Source organism: Meles meles, chromosome 2 (assembly GCF_922984935.1).
Source record: "Meles meles chromosome 2, mMelMel3.1 paternal haplotype, whole genome shotgun sequence".
Taxonomy (NCBI): domain Eukaryota; kingdom Metazoa; phylum Chordata; class Mammalia; order Carnivora; family Mustelidae; genus Meles; species Meles meles.
This window is the reverse complement of record NC_060067.1, coordinates 75,160,678-75,179,284: the sequence shown is the minus strand read 5'-3', so window position 1 is coordinate 75,179,284 and position 18,607 is coordinate 75,160,678.

The following is an 18,607-nucleotide window of genomic DNA, read 5'->3' as shown; positions in this document are numbered from 1 at the left end:
AGGTGGAAGGCCTTGGGGGAAGCATGGTCTTGTTCCCAGTGTATAGGTTCACACAGAATATGTGTCTATACTTAGACTTATGTTTATTAGTGCACACCATTACTTTATATAATCTAATTCAGCCTAACTAAATTAAGTTATTCAAAGTGTGCACCAAGTTCTTAATTTTGATGATGACATATGTTATTTCTAGGCATTCCAATGGGTACTTTTCTAAATCTTTTTGCTATTTTTTTATGACAGGTTTTATTTTCATTATAACATATTTATTTTTTATCTCTTTAATCATTTTAAAGTGTAGGTTATTTATGGTCTCTTTTGGGTTGCTTCATCATCTCCAGTTCTTGAAACGAGTGCCAATCCTCCTATTTGTCTGTCACTCACTCTCTTTAGATTGAATGGATCCAACTTTCTTTTCTTTTTTTTCTCTTTTCCTTTTCTTTCCTTTCATTTTTTTCTTTTCTTTCTTTCTTTCTTTCTTTCTTTCTTTCTTTCTTTCTTTCTTAAATTCTTTCTCTTTCCTCCCTCTCTCCCCCCCATCTCTCTCTTTCTCTCTCTCTTTTTTTTAATCTTTTAGCTCATTAACAGCTACTTTTTGTGTGAATCTGTGTCTGAGAGGTAGGGTCGCATATCAAGCCTGAGAAGGGTAAGTTGTTACTTAGTTTTGTTTCCTGTGTAATTCACATGAGACCTGGGATGAGGAATTTTCCTTGAAAATCAGTTTGCATTTATTTCTATAGAATAAATCAGAGGGTTTGTCCTAAACTTGGCTTGATCTAGTTTTCTTGGTAATGTTAATTTTTAGGCTAGCAATTCCTTCAAGATATTTTACATTCTAAATCCACATGTAGTTCGGGCCTCTGTTTTTAGTTATTTATGTCTCCAGCCATGGATGGAGACATACTTCCCCGCTACTGTCCTGAACCAGTTCTCTAATCTTCAGGTAGCAGTTCTCTAGTTCACTGTTCACTACTCACCCTTTGGTACCTTTTTTAGTGTTTTTGATGTGTATGAGGATTCCAATTCCAGCTGCTCATCTTTTTCTCGACCCATTGCCAGTTTACAGTCCTTGTGTAGGCACTAAAGCATATGTCTATGAAGGCCAACATCTGGTCCATCCTTCCCATAGGTTCCTGCACTGCCTTCTCTGCCTATGACTCCCTCTTTATTTTAGGCATTGAGGAGTTCTCTTATATTACATATACAGCTATATAATTAATTATTTTGTAATATTTGGAAGCACATATATTTTTGTAGTGAGAAGGTAGAAGGTGGCTAAAGTTCACCAACTTTGTGGTACTGACCTTTCTCCCACTTTTTTTTGGTTGGTTTGTTTTGGTTTTGGTTTTGGTTTTATTTCTCCTTTTGGATGTGGCTGGGAAAGAATTATTTCTTTAAATATGTTAAATTTAATATAAGCTTGCTTTTCATTTTTAATGATTTTTTTTACCTGTTTTGGGTTCCTCTGATTTTATTAATGTTTTTCAATGATTTCTACACTGCTAAAGAGTGATTCTGTATGCACATGTTTTCAAGACAATATTTTTCCACAAAATATTTCCACTATGGGAAATACCAATGTAGTAGTCTCATTATATGATAATTATATGAACACTCAATAAATCCCTACATGAAAACTAATTAGACCACTTACTTCTCAACAAATGTACTTTTTTAGCAATTGCATTTTTAGATATTTTAGGGAATAAGCCATTATTTTAAACTACTCAGAATCTAAAATATGTTAAATCAGGAAAACTCTTATGGGGAAAATTATTGTACTATTAAAAATAATGACAAAATATTTAATCCCTGTTCCTTAATTCTATAAATTCAATTTGCTAATTACATTAATGTTAGCACCCTGTTTCAGAATAGATGTGATGCAAAGCAATGTTAAATCTTATTGATATAAACAGTAAAGATAAAAAGCTTCATCACAAAGGTAATTATCTGTGTAAAAGCATGAGAATTATGTGCTTTGAGTATTTTTTAAAATTCCCATTAGCAATTGACTTGTTCAAGTCATATTTGATTTTAGAAAAATAGAAAACATTTTAAAATTTTAACTCACCAATTGGAGTGGATTACAAAAATATTTGACATTAATTCTATATATTGAACCCTGTAACAAATAGTGTAAAACTGAATCATACTTAAGCTTTAAACTTTAAGCTTTAAGACAAAAAACAAAACAAAACAAAACAAAAAAACTTCTGACGATTAAGATCATTAGAAAACACTGTGACAAAGTAGAGAAAAAGAAAATACTGTAGACCAGAATATGAAAAAATAGCATAGGGTAGAGAAAAAATATAACAGTACTTCAAAACCTTATTTAAATATGACATAAAATTTTTAAAGGAGACTATAATTTCAAACATAGCAAATATAACAAATGATGCATCATACAACCAGTCAAAAAGGTACTCCAATTTAATAATAATGTGGTGGGTGTGAATCTCTTTTTAAGGACGTCCGTGGTCCTTATAAGTGATGTTAATCATCAATACCATCATTTTCTCATTAAGGTTATTATAATCATTTTCATCATCATTAAAAACACCCAGGGATATACAGTAAAAAAAAGACACTACACTTATTTCCCAAGAACCCATTTCAATTTCTAGTCCTACACAGTTATTAACTATACGGTGTTGGGTTAGGTCCATAAATCCTCTGAATTTTTTTGTTTCTAAAAAATAGTGATAATAATACCCGTCTTACTAGACTCACAGTGTTACAGGAATCAATTTTAAAAATGCATCCTAAAATACTTCAAAAGAATGCTATTATGTTTTCATTAAAGAAGAAAAGAGAATCGAGTCTCCTTTATATGCCTAGAATTTGAGTTTTATGTTAGAACAACTTCAGAGAATAAAATAATTTCATTTCATCCAATATAATATATCTAAAATGTAGCACCACTTTTTACTATGTAAACACTTACAATCTTGTTTTATCCTGGTTATAAAGATAAAGCAAACTCATTTGGCATATGTAGCGTTTCATCACTAAATATAAAGCCATTGTTTGGACAAAGCTACGTTACTTGCTTCATTAGTAGCAGCAAACTTTTTATATCTATGCTTATTTGGCTAACTTGTCTCCCAGCTGGAGTATTCATTATGCAAAATTTTCAGAAAATATTCATGGGTGACATAATTTCTAAGCCTTTGTGTATATAATAACTGATTTCTGTTGTCATTGCACATGATGTATAATATTTGTTTGTGTATTCATTGAAGAACAAGTAGCCAACAATGATGAGAAAAAGAGAGATACTCTGCTTACTTTCAGTGTTGGTTACTTTGGGCTCAGTATCTGCATATGGCTAGAGGTTACCATACTGGGTGGCATAGATGTAGAATATTTTTAATATAGCCAAAGATCCATCAGAAAACTACTCTAAGGTGTCTGGTCCAAAGATCTCTCATAGGTACAAATTCAGAACCTAATTCAAGGAATTGTATTTCACTTTTACAAAGTTTAGACCCTTAATTTTTCTACGCATCCTTTTAAGTCTCTATAATAATTGAGTGTCTTTCCCCAAGCATTTAAGAGCTCACTAGTTGTACAATGATCTGTTGATTCTCTAGTTGTTGTCTTGATCCATAATTCATCCATTCATTCACCATGTAGTTTAACATTGCCTTGGAATTTAGGGTATTGAAAAAAAAAGGAAGTTGTTGAGGATTTTCAAGACAATAAGGACAGAAGAGACATGATCTTTAACTAATGTAAAAATATAAGGGACAAATTCTAAATTTTTTAGTTCTGAATGGCCAAGTTCCAGATCTATTATATTATAAAACTGTACCACTTCAATTCACTATAATCACATACATGGCATCTTCATCTGTTTTTATTTTTTTAATAATAAAACCTAAATTAGTTCATTCTTTTTTTTTTAAAGATTTTATTTATTTATTTGACAGAGAGAGAGAGATCACAAGTAGGCAGAGAGGCAGGCAGAGAGAGAGGAGGAAGCAGGCTCCCTGCGGAGCAGAGAGCCCGATGCGGTGCTCGATCCCAGGACCCTGAGATCATGACCTGAGCCGAAGGCAGCGGCTTAATCCACCGAGCCACCTAGGCGCCCCAGTTCATTCTTGATTTTTTTAACTGTCTATGCTTATAAAATATACTTTCAAGTGAAATTCATTAAATTTAAGTTCACTGATGTATATAGGAATTACTGCCAAAATCAATGATATATTTTTTTCCCTTCTGGAAAAACCAAAGAGCACATATTGTGATGTTTTGAGTAAAGAATGATTTTCAACACAATTTGAGAAAACTGCAATATAAAAATAAATGTATTTTCAACCACAGATGTACACTATAACTGGATTTCTGCAAAGCCAAACTGAATAAAAATAAAAGTTTTCATCTAGCCAGTTATTTGGCACAACAAAATTCAACAAAGAAAAAAAAATTTTTTTTCTTAACGAACTCATTGGAACCAGACTGCACAAAGACAGCCTATTTTGTCCTGAAATAAAGTAAGAGTAAATGGGAAGCTGTCATTTTATTAAGTTTACATATTTACTACATGAAAAGATCATGGTTATGAAGGTTTGATAAATGCTAATTGCAATTGTAATGATTATACCAAAAGAGAAGATCAAGCACATTAATCACTTAACCATAAATGTCAATGGAATTGGACCAGGAAGGGAAAAATGAGAAACTAGATCTTGGACCTGATTAAGGAGAAAACATAAAAAAGAAGTTAAAAATGATATTTGATGTGAGAACAGCAGTTTTGCTATTTCAGAAAATAAATCATAAGTAGTAATATAAAATAAATAATTATCTCTCTCTCTCTGTACTCTTTTCTTTCTCCCTTCCAAACTATTCTTTTGTAATCATAGAGGAAGTTGAGTACATAGCTGAAAATGGGTCAATTGTCCCAGAGCAGTTTCTATATACCCAAATGCCCACAAACTGGAAGACTTGTAGCCTAACAGAAGCTGGAATTGTGAGCACTAAGTGAAAAATAATACTTATGGAGGTGGTAGGTTCCAAAAGGTAGTAGGTTAGAACAGGTGAGTTATCTTAAGTGAAGCACAAAGATCAGGACCTTAGAAACATGGAGAAATACCTGTCAGTTTTATAAATTTATTCTTGGTTAATGTTTTTATTTCTTATTCTCTGACAATAAAACTTGCTTTTAATGATACTACATAATCATAGTATAAAGATGCAAGTTTTATAGATAGGAAAAAATATGCTTGGGTTTTGATGTAATAGATTTTTCTAAGTTCACTTCATAAAAGGAATATTCACCTACATCATAAAATTGGATCTTTGTAGAAAATCACATATCATTGAGGGATAACAACTATACTAGAAAATGTCATACATTGTTTCTCAATAGATATGTTACTGGCATTTAGGCCACAAAAGTTCTTCATTTTGTAGGGTTCTTCCATGCATTGAAGTATATCTGATATTCCTGAGCCACAGTGTCCCATAGCGCAGTGATGAAAAATGCCCCTTCTCAACACATACACCAAGTTTCCAAATATTCCCTAGGGTAGGAAGGTGAGCTGGTTTCACCTCCATTAAAGTCAACTAAGAAGGATTATAGAAAAAGAATCCCTGACCATCCGAGGGTATGAGGGTGGTTAGGAGAGGTGTGAGAGAGGGAACTTAAAAGATGTTAACATATAATGAATAAGGAACGGATAACTATTTTAGGTCAGTGTTCTTAAAGTCATTTCTCCTCTGTAATTTCTTTACTCACTTGCTGTTCCAGTGATTATTTTTTGATTCTATCTATCTATCATCTATCTATCATCTATCTATCTATCTATCTATCTATCTATATCTATCACCTATCTATCTATCATCTATCTATCACCTATCTATCTATCATCTATCTATCTATTATCTTCTATCTACCTATCATCTATATCGTCTAGTGACTTGGTAAATTATTTAAGTATGAAAACACATTTGTTGCAAAATGAGAGAGAGAGAAATCAAGCACAAGAGGTATATACAATAAAAGTGACGCCCCTCCCCCAATTTACTACCTCTCCTGTTCTATTCACTAGAAACAATCTCTTTACTTGATTTTAAATAACCTTTCTAAGAATTATGAGATTCTGTTTTAAACTCATTTCAAGCTTCACTTCTCTGTGTAAGGCTAAATCTAGCTACACAGAAAGTTCAAAGATGTTATTGGTTCCGTAGCTAGATTAACATGGTTTCATAACTAGATGGAGAAAGTAACATTTCACGGAGGTAATGATATAGCTTGTTATGATACTTTCTCCCCCCCCCCCCCCCCGGGGGCTCCCTGACCTCAAACCTCACGTCTCCAGTTTGGGAAAATTGTATTGTGTACATACAGTCTAATCCAATGCAATAAGCATTTTTTTAATTCCCTATATTTTGTGGTAGTCATATGCAAGACTCTGTAAGGGAGTGAATGATAGACCTCAAAATGCTGTGTTCAGGTGAATGGACTGACCCTAATAAAACTTGGTAAGAGCTCTAACTGTATAATTGCTGCTGCTACCCCCAACTCCCAACCAATTCTAGTTTAGCCTAAGTGTTATACTATCAGGTGTCTGTGACTCCACAGAATAATCTGATTCAAACAATAGAAGCTAATATCTCAAAAGTCTCTTAGAGATAAAAAATTCCAAGTATCTCATTTTATAACTGGAGAAAATATGATCCAAAGTGATGATGATCTGTACACATTCACTCAGTAAGCGTATCCATGATAAATGTTCTTGAAAGAGGGTTAAAGGGCATCTAACAACATATGTGCATTCTAGACAGACTTTCTAAAGGTGATGTGTTCAATTTGTTTTTGTTTGTTCTTTTCTACTTTATTTATTTATTTTCTTTAAGGATGGTTGGGGAAACATAGAGAATTATTTGGAGTGCAAGTGAGGCAAAACAATAATTGGTCTACAAAAAAAATTTAGAGAGTATTTCTTTAACCATGATGCATAAGCAATTCACCTTTTTATGATCTCAGTTTATCTTTTTAATTATTGTGCCCATAAGGTCTTCAATTTCAGAATTATAACTTTTTTGTAAAGTAATTTTACTACACATTTTAAAAATTCCACAAGTTTAGGAAGTATGTTGAAATGCTGCATACCCTATAAGCTAACTTCATAAAAACAAAACAAACAAACAAACAAAATCCATATTCTTCATGGTAGAATTGAGGATGGTTCACTGTGGATCTGCAAGAAAAAAATAAAGACATTTATACATTTATTATTAACTCATTGATTATATAGATGAAGAAGTCTCATACAAATGAATAGACTTATTTCATTTTCTCCTAAACAATATCCTTCTCCTTAAAACACTAAATGGGATATTCTGTACAATAGTATAGTTTTATTACAATAAATTGCTTTCTGCTAAGAGGCTCCTTAGTAGAAGACTTAGATAATGTGAGTTGCTATCTTGCTACTTTTTCATTTTAAAACAAACATGATCAGGAAAAATGTATGAGGGTATTTTTATTGAAATAAATATTACTTAGCAAAATCTCGAAGCTTTATATGGTCTTTTGTTTTGTATAGCTGTGGCATCTTATTCAACTAAACTACAAATAGGATACATGGAAATTATTTCCTATATCCTTAGGCATCTATTCTCTTCTTGTTAATGCAATGCCTGAGAGGCTCTATTGGGAAAATGAAACATTTTCTCAAATAGGATTAAATGGTTGTATACTTCATTGTTTTGGGGATATAGTAGCAGAAGTATCTTCTAATAGCACTTAATAGTGCTTATTAAATACAAGTTGATGAAGATGATTGATACAGGCCACAGTTGGGATTAAGCTATTATTGTTACATTGCTTGCCTATACACATTGTAGGAAATGTTTATACACTGTAGATATCCCTGAAATATGAGAAAATGTTGATTTACATGATGTACAAAAAGTATAGCAATTTAAAAAATTTCTGCTGGTGATCATAACTCAGTGTGGTTGTGTTGTCAGTCTCCTTATATTTTGACCCCAAGATGAAAATTTTAGAGTAAAGTGAGTACAGGCAGTGTGTCAGGACTTATATCTGAGTGAAAAGTTGTTATGGTTAGGGATATGTATTTCAAGGATAATAAATCTTTAACTTTTTATTCTGGCATATGCTAAAATAATACTGAGAAATGCATTTTGATTCAGCTTTTTTTTATTTTTTAACATAGTCTGCTTTAGTTTAAAGGTAGTGACTCCAATATTCTCCTCATCTCACTGAGCAGATAACCTTGTTCCTATTTTAATGTTACAAAAACAATCAAACATGGACATGCTCACTTACATCCATTAAATATCCCAGCTCATTTGCATTTGTATATTCTGGCTTTCTCCAGTTAAAATTGCAGGAAACATTATCACTTTTATCAAATGCTAACCTCTCTTCCTCTGGATGTCCTCTGCTGTTCCTTCTTAAGGATTTTGTGTCTTGATTACCCCTCTTTCTTGCAAGATTGTTTTCTCTTTCTTCTCTCTACCAATTCAGTTAACAAAGAAAAATGCAAAAAAACCTCTGGTCAAAAAAAATAAAAATAAAAACTTGTAAAAATCCTCATTTCATCTCACTTTTCCCATTTACTGCTATATTTTTCTGATTGTCTTTACAATAAAACCCCTTGAAAAAATTGTCTTCAGTTGCATTTCACTTCCTCTTCCTCTTCCATTTTTTCCTAAAATCATTCCAAAATGACTCCACATTTTGCACTTCATGGAGGCTGCTTTCATAATAGTAGCATCGCAAAATTCATCAATTGTTTGAGTTTATCTTTACCTTTCAACAGCAGTCAACACAGTTGACAACTCTTAAACAATTTCTTTTTTAACTTTAGTTCTACTATTTTCCTGGGGCTTCCTTCTTCCATTTTGGTTTTTCTTTCTCAAATCTCATTGCTACTTTCTTGTATTTCTACTGGGCATGCAATGTTGAAGAGCCCTAGAGCTCAGTTCTAAGTCCTTTTCTTGGCTTCAAGTAATTTTTTCTCTAGATAACTAATCTCATTAAGTTTTTCTCTAGACAATTAATCTCATTGATCTCACAGTTAATCAACAATGGCTTTAAATAATATCTACATGATCTAAGATTTATTTCTCTGTAATTGAAGTGCAGAGACTCATTCCCAATAAGTCCACTCAATTCTCTCCCTTGGGTGGGAAATATCCATATTAAATTTAATAGAACCAAACAAAAGTACTTGTTGTTACTCCAAAATGTGCACATTCTGCAGTCTTCTTTGTATCAGGAGATGCCACCATTACCTATCATGTTGCCCAAATCAACACTAAGAATAAGTCTTGATTTCTCTCTTTCTCTCAGCATACTATCCAATCCACTAGCAACTTGTGTGATATAACTTCCATGAAATGGAAGTATCCAATCCACTAGCAACTTGTGTGATATATTTCCATGAAAATATATTCCCTCTTTATTCAACACTCTAACTAGCAAGCAGAACATTCTTTTAAGAACTTAAAGCCAAGCCAGGTTATATATCCATACTTAGATGTCAGTTTAAATACTTTGACTTCAGTGACTCCTTATCATCACATAGAATCTTTACATCAAGCTTAGGATTTTAATATTTACTTCGAATAAACTTCTGATTCTGGTTGTAGAGTCCCAATTTGGTACTTTTACGTCTCTGTGCACATCTTTCTGTGCTTTCATCAAACTGGCATTCCTTGTATCTTAGCATGTTGTAGAAGCTTTCTTCTTTGTATAGAATACTACTCCCTCTTCCTGGAATACTTTCCCCTTAATCTTAGAATATCTGGATCTTTCATATAAGTTAAGCCCAGAGATGTAGTGCTGATTATACAGACCATTCACAGTGGCCATATTCAGGTCTTAGTTCAAATTTCAACCATGGACAGAGGTTTTCTTGTCAATGAAGCTAAAAACAAAAACAAAAACAAACAAAACAACAACAACAAAATACAGAGTAATTTGTGGAATGTGGGAAAGGAGAAATACAGATGAATGACTTAAAACTGTTATCTTTACTTGAAAGCCTCTGTTGATATTTAAAAAAAATTATTTGTAAAAATCATTGATTTTGACTCCCCTCTCCTGACAAGAATAAGCTCTACAAAACCATAGAAGTTGACAATCTTGTAAATTACTCTAGTTTCATCCAGATAGAAAGCAAGTACATAAAAGTGAATTTGTTGAACAATAAAAAGTAAATAAATTAAATAGAAAGAGCATGTAATTTTATTTTTTAAATTTTTATTTATTTTTTTTATAAACAAATAATGTATTTTTAACCCCAGGGGTACAGATCTGTGAATTGCCAGGTTTACACACTTCACCGCACTCACCATAGCACATATCCTCCCCAATGTCCATAACCCCACTCCCCCTCTCCCAACTCCCCTCCCCCCAGCAACCCTCAGTTTGTTTTGTGAGATTAAGAGTCACTTATGCTTTGTCTCCCTCCCAATCCCGTCTTGTTTCATTTATTCTTCTCCTATCCCCCTACCCCCCCATGTTGCTTCTCCATGTCCTCATATCAGGGAGATCATATGATAGTTGTCTTTCTCCGATTGACTTATTTCACTAAGCATGATACCCTCTAGTTCCATCCACATTGTCGCAAATGCCAAGATTTCATTTCTTTTGATAGCTGCATAGTATTCCATTGTGTATATATACCACTTCTTCTTTATCCATTCATCTGTTGATGGACATCTAGGTTCTTTCCATAGTTTGGCTATTGTGGACATTGCTGCTATAAACATTTGGGTACACGTGCCCCTTCGTATCACTACGTTTGTATCTTTAGGGTAAATACCCAGTAGTGCAATTGCTGGGTCATAGGGTAGTTCTATTTTCAACATTTTGAGGAACCTCCATGCTGTTTTCCAGAATGGTTGCACTAGCTTGCATTCCCACCAACAGTGGAGGAGGGTTCCCCTTTCTCCGCATCCTCGCCAGCATCTGTCATTTCCTGACTTGTTAATTTTAGCCATTCTGACTGGTGTGAGGTGATATCTCATTGTGGTTTTGATTTGTATTTCCCTGATGCCGAGTGATGTGGAGCACTTTTTCATGTGTCTGTTGGCCATCTGGATATCTTCTTTGCAGAAAAGTCTGTTCATGTCTTCTGCCCATTTCTTGATTGGATTATTTGTTCTTTGGGTGTTGAGTTTGCTAAGTTCTTTATCAATTTTGGACACTATCCCAGGATAGTATTTTTTGAAAGAGTGAAGGAAATTCTTAGAAGTTAAAACTATAAAGAGTTCTCAGATTTTAAATTCAACCACTCTACAACCACTATATTTCTCTGGAAAATTCTATATCCATTCTCAAAAATGATACTTTCACACTTTGCCTTCTCTTTTCAAGTCTCTCACTTGCCTCCTTCCATTCTTAGCTCATGATCTGACTCATATTTCATGGATAAAATGTAAACAATTAGGCAATAGTTTCCTTACATTTTTATCACCCAAATCTTCAACCTACTTACCTCTGCACCCATGCCTTCTGCCTTCTCTCTTGGTGCAATGTTTGACACGTCCCTTCCCCTGGAAGGGTATGTCAGTGTCCAGTACTTCACTTACATCCTAGATCTTACCTCCTCCTGCCTACTCAAAAGTCCTTCTCTGGTAACTTTCTCCTTTATCTGCTGTACCATCAGATTCTCCCTCTATAATGGACCTGTCTTCCAAGTGCACAAATACGCCTCAGTATCTGCCATATTAAAAAAAAAAAAAATCTCCTTTGCTCTCTACTCTCTCCCCACCTACCACCCCATTTCTTATTTCTTCTTCTCAATCATATTGTCAAGTGACTGTCTCTACAAACTTACTTCCTATATTCCCCTTTACCTTCTTTAGTCATAGCTTAAACCATACTCCACTGCTGAAACTACTCCTATGAAAGTGGCTAAGGACCTCCCTGTTGCCAAACCTATGGCTTTCTTTTGTCTTTCTATTACTGCTCTTAACAGAGTTCAACTCATCTGACCACTCTTATACCTTCCTGAATACTTTCTTTCCCTATCTTCCATGATAACTCACACTTCTTCTTACTTTCAGTTTACTTTTATTCCTCTGTTGATTTCTAAATCTTGATATGCCTCAAGGGCTTTGTCTTAGGACCACCTGACTTTACTTTCTATACCCTTAGAAATACCATGCAGTTTGAGGCAATAAACATCACCTATATTCCAACAAACCCTACATTTGTTTTGTTTAACTCCTGATCTCTGTTCTGAGTTTCCCACTCATTTAACATATTGCCTATTCCATATAACAAAATTTCCATTAGGATACTCCCAGCAATTGTACAAATCAGTATGTATACTGAATTATGTGGTCCTGATTGGAAAGTGGCCCTTTTTCTTAACAGGTTTCTTTGAAAATATCACCTATTAACTATTTTAATATCACTCCTGACATCACAAATTTAACAGATCCCAAATCAAACTCCTCACTCTCAAAACTGTTCCTCCTCCAGTCTCTGCAACTCGGTGAAATGGAACCACCAGGACCCAGTTGCTCAACCCCAAAACCTGCTCACTCCCATGCTTTAACTTACTCTGCTCTCCCTACGACCACTCACATACAGTGTATCACAACAGTTTCTGTTGATTCTACTTCCAAAATATGTACTTAACCCAACTATTTCACCCCATCTCCTTTCCTTTCTTCCCAGTCTCCCTTACTTCCATTTCTTCCCTGGACTACTGCAACAACATCTCCCAAATTCTTCCCAGTGAACTTAAAGATAAAATCTAATCTCTTACTGAAACTTAAAAATCTCAACATGATCTGAGCACTGCCCTCCTTTGATTTCATTTGATATCTCTCTCTTTTTTCTTTTTCTTTTGTTTTGTTTCCAGCAGTTTCTTCCTGCCATACACAATGGCTGCAGTTCAAATTTTTCATTTTGCTTGGAAGAGTCTGAGTTTTTTCCTAAAAGTGACTTGATATTTATTTTCATTTTTGCTGTGATTGTTGTTGCTTAAAACTTAGTGGAGTAGTTCTTACTCTCTGAATTCTCATAAAATCAGGACATATCCTGTAGTTGATAAATCCATAATGATTTTATTTGAATATACTATACCCATTTAATCTGTCAATTCAACCTTTCCTTGATTTCAGGAAAGCTATCTTAAATTATATCTCTGGATATTTTACTTCTCCATTTCTTATTACTCTTCTTCAGAGATACAAACTATACATACCCTGTATCTCTGTGTGCATTCATATCAATGACTTTCTCTTTAATTCTTCTAAAAAATTGCTTTCTTAGTTTAATCTATTTTTCAAGTATATTATCCCCATTGCTATTCTATTTTTATCCATATCCTTCCTCCTTCTTTCTGTAGTTAGTATTACCTTGTTTTTTTTGTTTGTTTGTTTAATTTTTTTTCTTCCTTCTCTTTTTTGAGTGCCACCAACTCACTTTTCATCACCTTTTTTTAAAGGAGGTTGAAATAAAAAAATTATTTATTTTTGCAAGAGAGAGAGTATGAACAGGAGGAGAGGCAGATGGAGAAGCAGACTCCCTGCTGGGCAGGGAACCTGATGCAGGTCTCCAACCCAAGACCCTGGGATCATGATCTGAGCCAAAGGCAGAAGATTAACTGACTGAGCCACCCAGGTGCCCTCATCATATTTTATTGTTTTCTATTTTATCTTTAAGCCTTGTGTCTCTGCCATAAGTTCCTGTTTCATAGAGGTTAGGTGTACCAACCAGTTTTTGAATACTTAGACAATGGCATGGCATGATTTTCCCTAATCCACAAGAACATTATTCTGCTGTGTGCCTTATGTTTATTATATGTTTTCCTTCTTTCCTTCCCCGCCCTTCTCTGCCTCCTTCTCTATTTATGGTTTGTACTTTAATCCTCAAAGACCCCAAAGACATGGAATGGCCAGTAGCATCTATGATGGTGCCTTTACTCAGCCACATCCACAGTCAGCTGGGAACTCTTAATGCTTCCTTCACAGTCCCTTTCCCTGACACTCTGGCCCAACTTCAGTGTCTCCTCTAGTCATTACACATACTGTTATCTTATTCAAATGGGGGCCATGGGATTAGTTCATAAGATCTGGACACTTGTTGCATAATAAACGCTCTGCCAGCGTGATCTTTACCCAGCAGATATACCTGTCCCAAATCATCTCCTGGATGCAGGCCCTAGATGCCTGCATCCAACATTGCCCATCAGACACTTGCATCCCATAATCTCTGTGCTATCCATACTTCCACATCTGTCAGATCTGCACATCCCACATCATACCCTGGATCAGTTGTTCTATTATCAACTGTCAAATGCCCATGTCCCACATGGTCTCCAGGATCTACAATCTTACATCTTTCTCTAATGGGTGGTCTTTGTGTGCAGGCCATAAAGGAGGAATCTTGTCCTATGATCCAACTGGTGACAGTGCTTCCATCAAAGAACAACAGACAGAGAATGGCTACAAGAACCCACACACAGAACCTGGGTGGGACCTTCCATGCTCAGATACTGGAGTCCAAAGTTGTTTTAAGATCCCTGGGACTGGGGCGTCTGGGTGGCTCAGTGGGTTGGGCCACTGCCTTCGGCTCGGGTCGTGATCTCGGAGTCCTGGGATCGAGTCCCACATTGGGCCCTCTGCTCGGCGGGGAGCCTGCCTCCCTCTCTCTTTCTCTCTGCCTGCCTCTCTGCCTCCTTGTGATATGTCTGTCGAATAAATAAATAAAATCTTTAATAACAGGAAAAAGGAAAAAGGAAAAAGAAAAAAAAAAAGATCCCTGGGACTACTTGCAAATCCATTTTTGCTAGCAAAACCTTTTCCCTGTGCAATGTAAGCTCCATGAAACTACCTGCTAAGACTTTCTTGAGATACTCTGTCTTAACAGACATCCATACATGATCTGACTCTGGTCAGCTACCTGGTCTCTGGTCTTACCTGAAGTGGAACATGGCAATGTTCTGATGAAGCCATCCTACCATGATATACATGACATAGGTAAACGTACTGATATCATGGTCAACAAGAAAATATGTATCACTCAAAGTCCAAAATATGAGCTCCTGACTGAAGGTGTATCCCTTTCAAAGACAACTCAAGTGCCCAAGTCATTTACTTCTTATAGCTCCATTAGTTCCATTTTTGGGGGGCTTCCAAATTCCCCAGTGATCTAAGTCAAGATAGTGGAAGATTAAGGCACAGTGGGAGGTTTATGGGAGGCTTTATGGGTCAGCCCTAGCAAGACAAGCATCTCTTCTGCTCATCTTTCCTGACCTTGATCTTATCACTTGGCCACACATCCACTAGGATGTGGAGTACTTGTTCTGGCTGTGCATCTAAGAGGTCCAGGATGCATACTTGGCTACAGCACCTAGTCTCTACCCTGAAGTGTCCATGATAATAGACATGGAACAAAGGCAGTGCTGTGTGCAGGGTTAGCTTCTGTTGTGCTGTCAGGAAGGGGCTGAACTCTACTAAATGGGTTCCAGTGTCCCTGTTCTGCCTGTAAGTGCTTAGCATTACTGCTAAGTAAAGAAGAGAAGCAAAGAAAGAGAAAGGAAAGGGAAGGGAAAAGAAAATGAAAAAATGAAAGGAGAGGGAAGGGGAAAGGAGAGAAGGGAAAAGGAAAGGAGAGGAGAGGTGAGGAGAGGAAAGAAAAGGAAAAGGAAGGGAAGGGAAGGGGGATGGAAATAAGGAAGAGAAAGATGAGAAAATAAAAAAGAAAAAGGAGGGGAGGAAAGAGAGAATCGTGTTTAAATGTATTGAGGAGAGATTTATTCTTATGATGAAAATTGGGGAGTAATTTGACTATAGGGGAAAAATAAGGCAAGTTATTAATCTCCAGGAAATCAACAGGTTGTAAAATAAAAGGAAATGTTATCATAATAAAGCATTTGCCATAGAGTACATTATAATTGTGAAATCATAAGGCAAAGAGTGACCAAAAATTATCACATAGCTATTTGGGAAGAGAAGACTTATTTAGGTGTAGTGAGGGAAGAGGGTGTGATAAAGGCTTTCTTAACCAAACTTTAGACAGTCTCTCCTGAGTTCTCTTTCCTTTTAGGCCTCATTTTTTCTTTGTCCTCAGCCTGCATAGTCCAATTCTAGCAAGAATCCCCAAGTCAGTTCTGCAAGATTTCTTCCCATCCTTGATGTCTGGTCACTCTTAATAACCGATCAAACTCCAAATTCCCACTCTTGACATCTGCTCACCCTGGCCTGCCTTTAGCTAAATTCCTGTTAAATTAATTTAGCAATAAACCTCTTACCCTTGATGTCTCCTCTTAGTAATTTTACATCCATTGACTCCATCACTCTGCTCCTGGGTTACAAATCCCCCGCTGTCCTCACTGTATTCAGAGTTGAGCCTGAGGTCTCTTCCCTATTGTGATAGTCTTGACACCTATTGCAATAGTCCTAAATAAATTCTTCCTTACTGTTTTAACAGGTATCAGAATAAACTTTCTTTAATGGGCATATATGAAAAAATAAATATTAATCTTACATAGGGAAAGCAATATGCCTAAAAAAGATATCAAAACATAGTAGCCTTAGAATGTTTTTAAACACATGGAGGTAAATCTCCAAAGAAGAACTAAAGTTTTAAATGGTTGCCCCTGGAGGTGAGGGGAAGTAGGGAGAGTTGGGAATTACTATGGGAAAGTAGAAGAAGACTCTGTCGCTTCTTTTTTCAACCCTGAGGAATTATTTGAAACTATGTGCATGTATTACTTATATAACTTCAATTTTTCTTTAATGCACATAATACTGAATTGAAAAAGAAAATTACAACAAGTGTGTTTATATATACACACATAGATTACAACCTATGGGTTCTTTATATTTGGATAGATCAAACCAAAATCATTGTTTATCACCTATTGCATTCTTAATTACTAAACAATTGGGGTGAGCTTTTGAGTTGTTTAATGAAGAATTAGGCTATTTTCAGGATAGATGTCTTATATTTAGCTAGATGATTGTCAGTTGTCCTAGAAGATCGGAAGTTAACAAGGTAAGATGAACTGACCTGACATTTCTAGTCTGATGTACTTCAAGAGCGTTCCTCTTCCTGGGCAATAGAAAAGAGTTTTCCTAGAGATGAACTCCTCCATTCAGACTGCACAGGAAATCCCAGCTGACACTTCTCACCCTCAGGCCCTTGCCATATGGCTCTTACATTCTTTTCTCTTTCATCTGTCCCCCTGCCACCCACCCACAAACACACAATAGCCAATTCAATCAGCTGTGACTAGGAACTATCCACACTTGACACAAATCTCTGAGACTCACTCAGCCTGAGTTAGTCTTTGTCTCTCAACAAATGGAAATAAAAGGAGGGAGGGTGGGTAGAGTATATGCCAATGCAACAAAGGAAAAAGCTCCCAAATAATCTCTCTACATGCTTGTTTCCCTTTTCTCCTAAGTCTAATTGGAAGCTGTGACTATCCTCCAGCTCACTGTTTCTCAGAAGTCTAATTAGAAGCCAACGTGGCCCTGAATTAGAATAAGTGCAACACTTGCCAATGACGTCTGTGTTTTGCAGGTGTCACAGCCAAGTGCCAATGTTATCCAATATTTGCTCACCACTGCCCACGTGGGCCCGAACCCACACTTAAGAAGACAGGGACTGCATTGTCCTGACATATGTGCAATAATATTCCCTGCGTTTAAGCCCCAGAAGCATGGTTATTGAGCTAACATAGTCTTCTGCTATAATCATAGCAGTTTTTCTTCCAGCAGTAAAAGTCTCACCAACTACAGTTAGGCATTTTCTGCTTTCCAATTACTTGCTGATGCTACGCCAAGCACAGAGTAATATTTTCATGTATCATTAAACAAATGCAGTTGTGCTCCCCAAACAGGTTTCAGTTTGGGCTAAACGACATCCATTAAAGCTTTCATAAATGGCACACCCTTCAGCTTGTAGTTTCTTTTTACTCATAAATATTTAAGCTGCATGGATAATACCTCAGCTTCCCAGCAAGTGCTGCATTAGCTGGGCAATCTTTAAAATAGAAAACTTTGTAGCAAGAGAAAGCTAGGAATGGAGAAATAAGTTGCACTACTAGCAAAAAAGTACCAGAATCCTAATATTTTCTTATTTCTGAGAAATCTATTTTTCTTTTCTATGTGTGTACCAAAGTAATCATTTGAAAGATACATATACCAATGATAGTGTGTTTAATGTTGTAGGTGCTACAGATTTATATTGAAAGATGGACAATATTCTTCTTTCTGAACACTTACTAAAAGTAAAAAGTTAAACCTAAGTGTAGAGATGTGAACGTAATAATTATAAGAGTAGAGTGAAAGGATCAATTTAATGCTACATTTTTGTCAAAGAATGTTGGAAGTGAATCAAGAGATGTTTCATACAGTGGGTGAAATGTCGTAGTCCAGCCAAGGATCCTTTGGTTGTTAAGAACTGAAACCCATATCAACTATTATAAGTGAAGAGGGATCTATGATAAGAATATAAGACAGCTCACAGAACCCAAATGTGGAAAGTCACAGGGCAGCAATTCTCTTTATTCCAGGCTAGACCCTCTGGCAGCCAGGCTCTACTTAGCTCTCCATCTCTCCATCTTTTCCCCTCTGTCCAGAGGACATT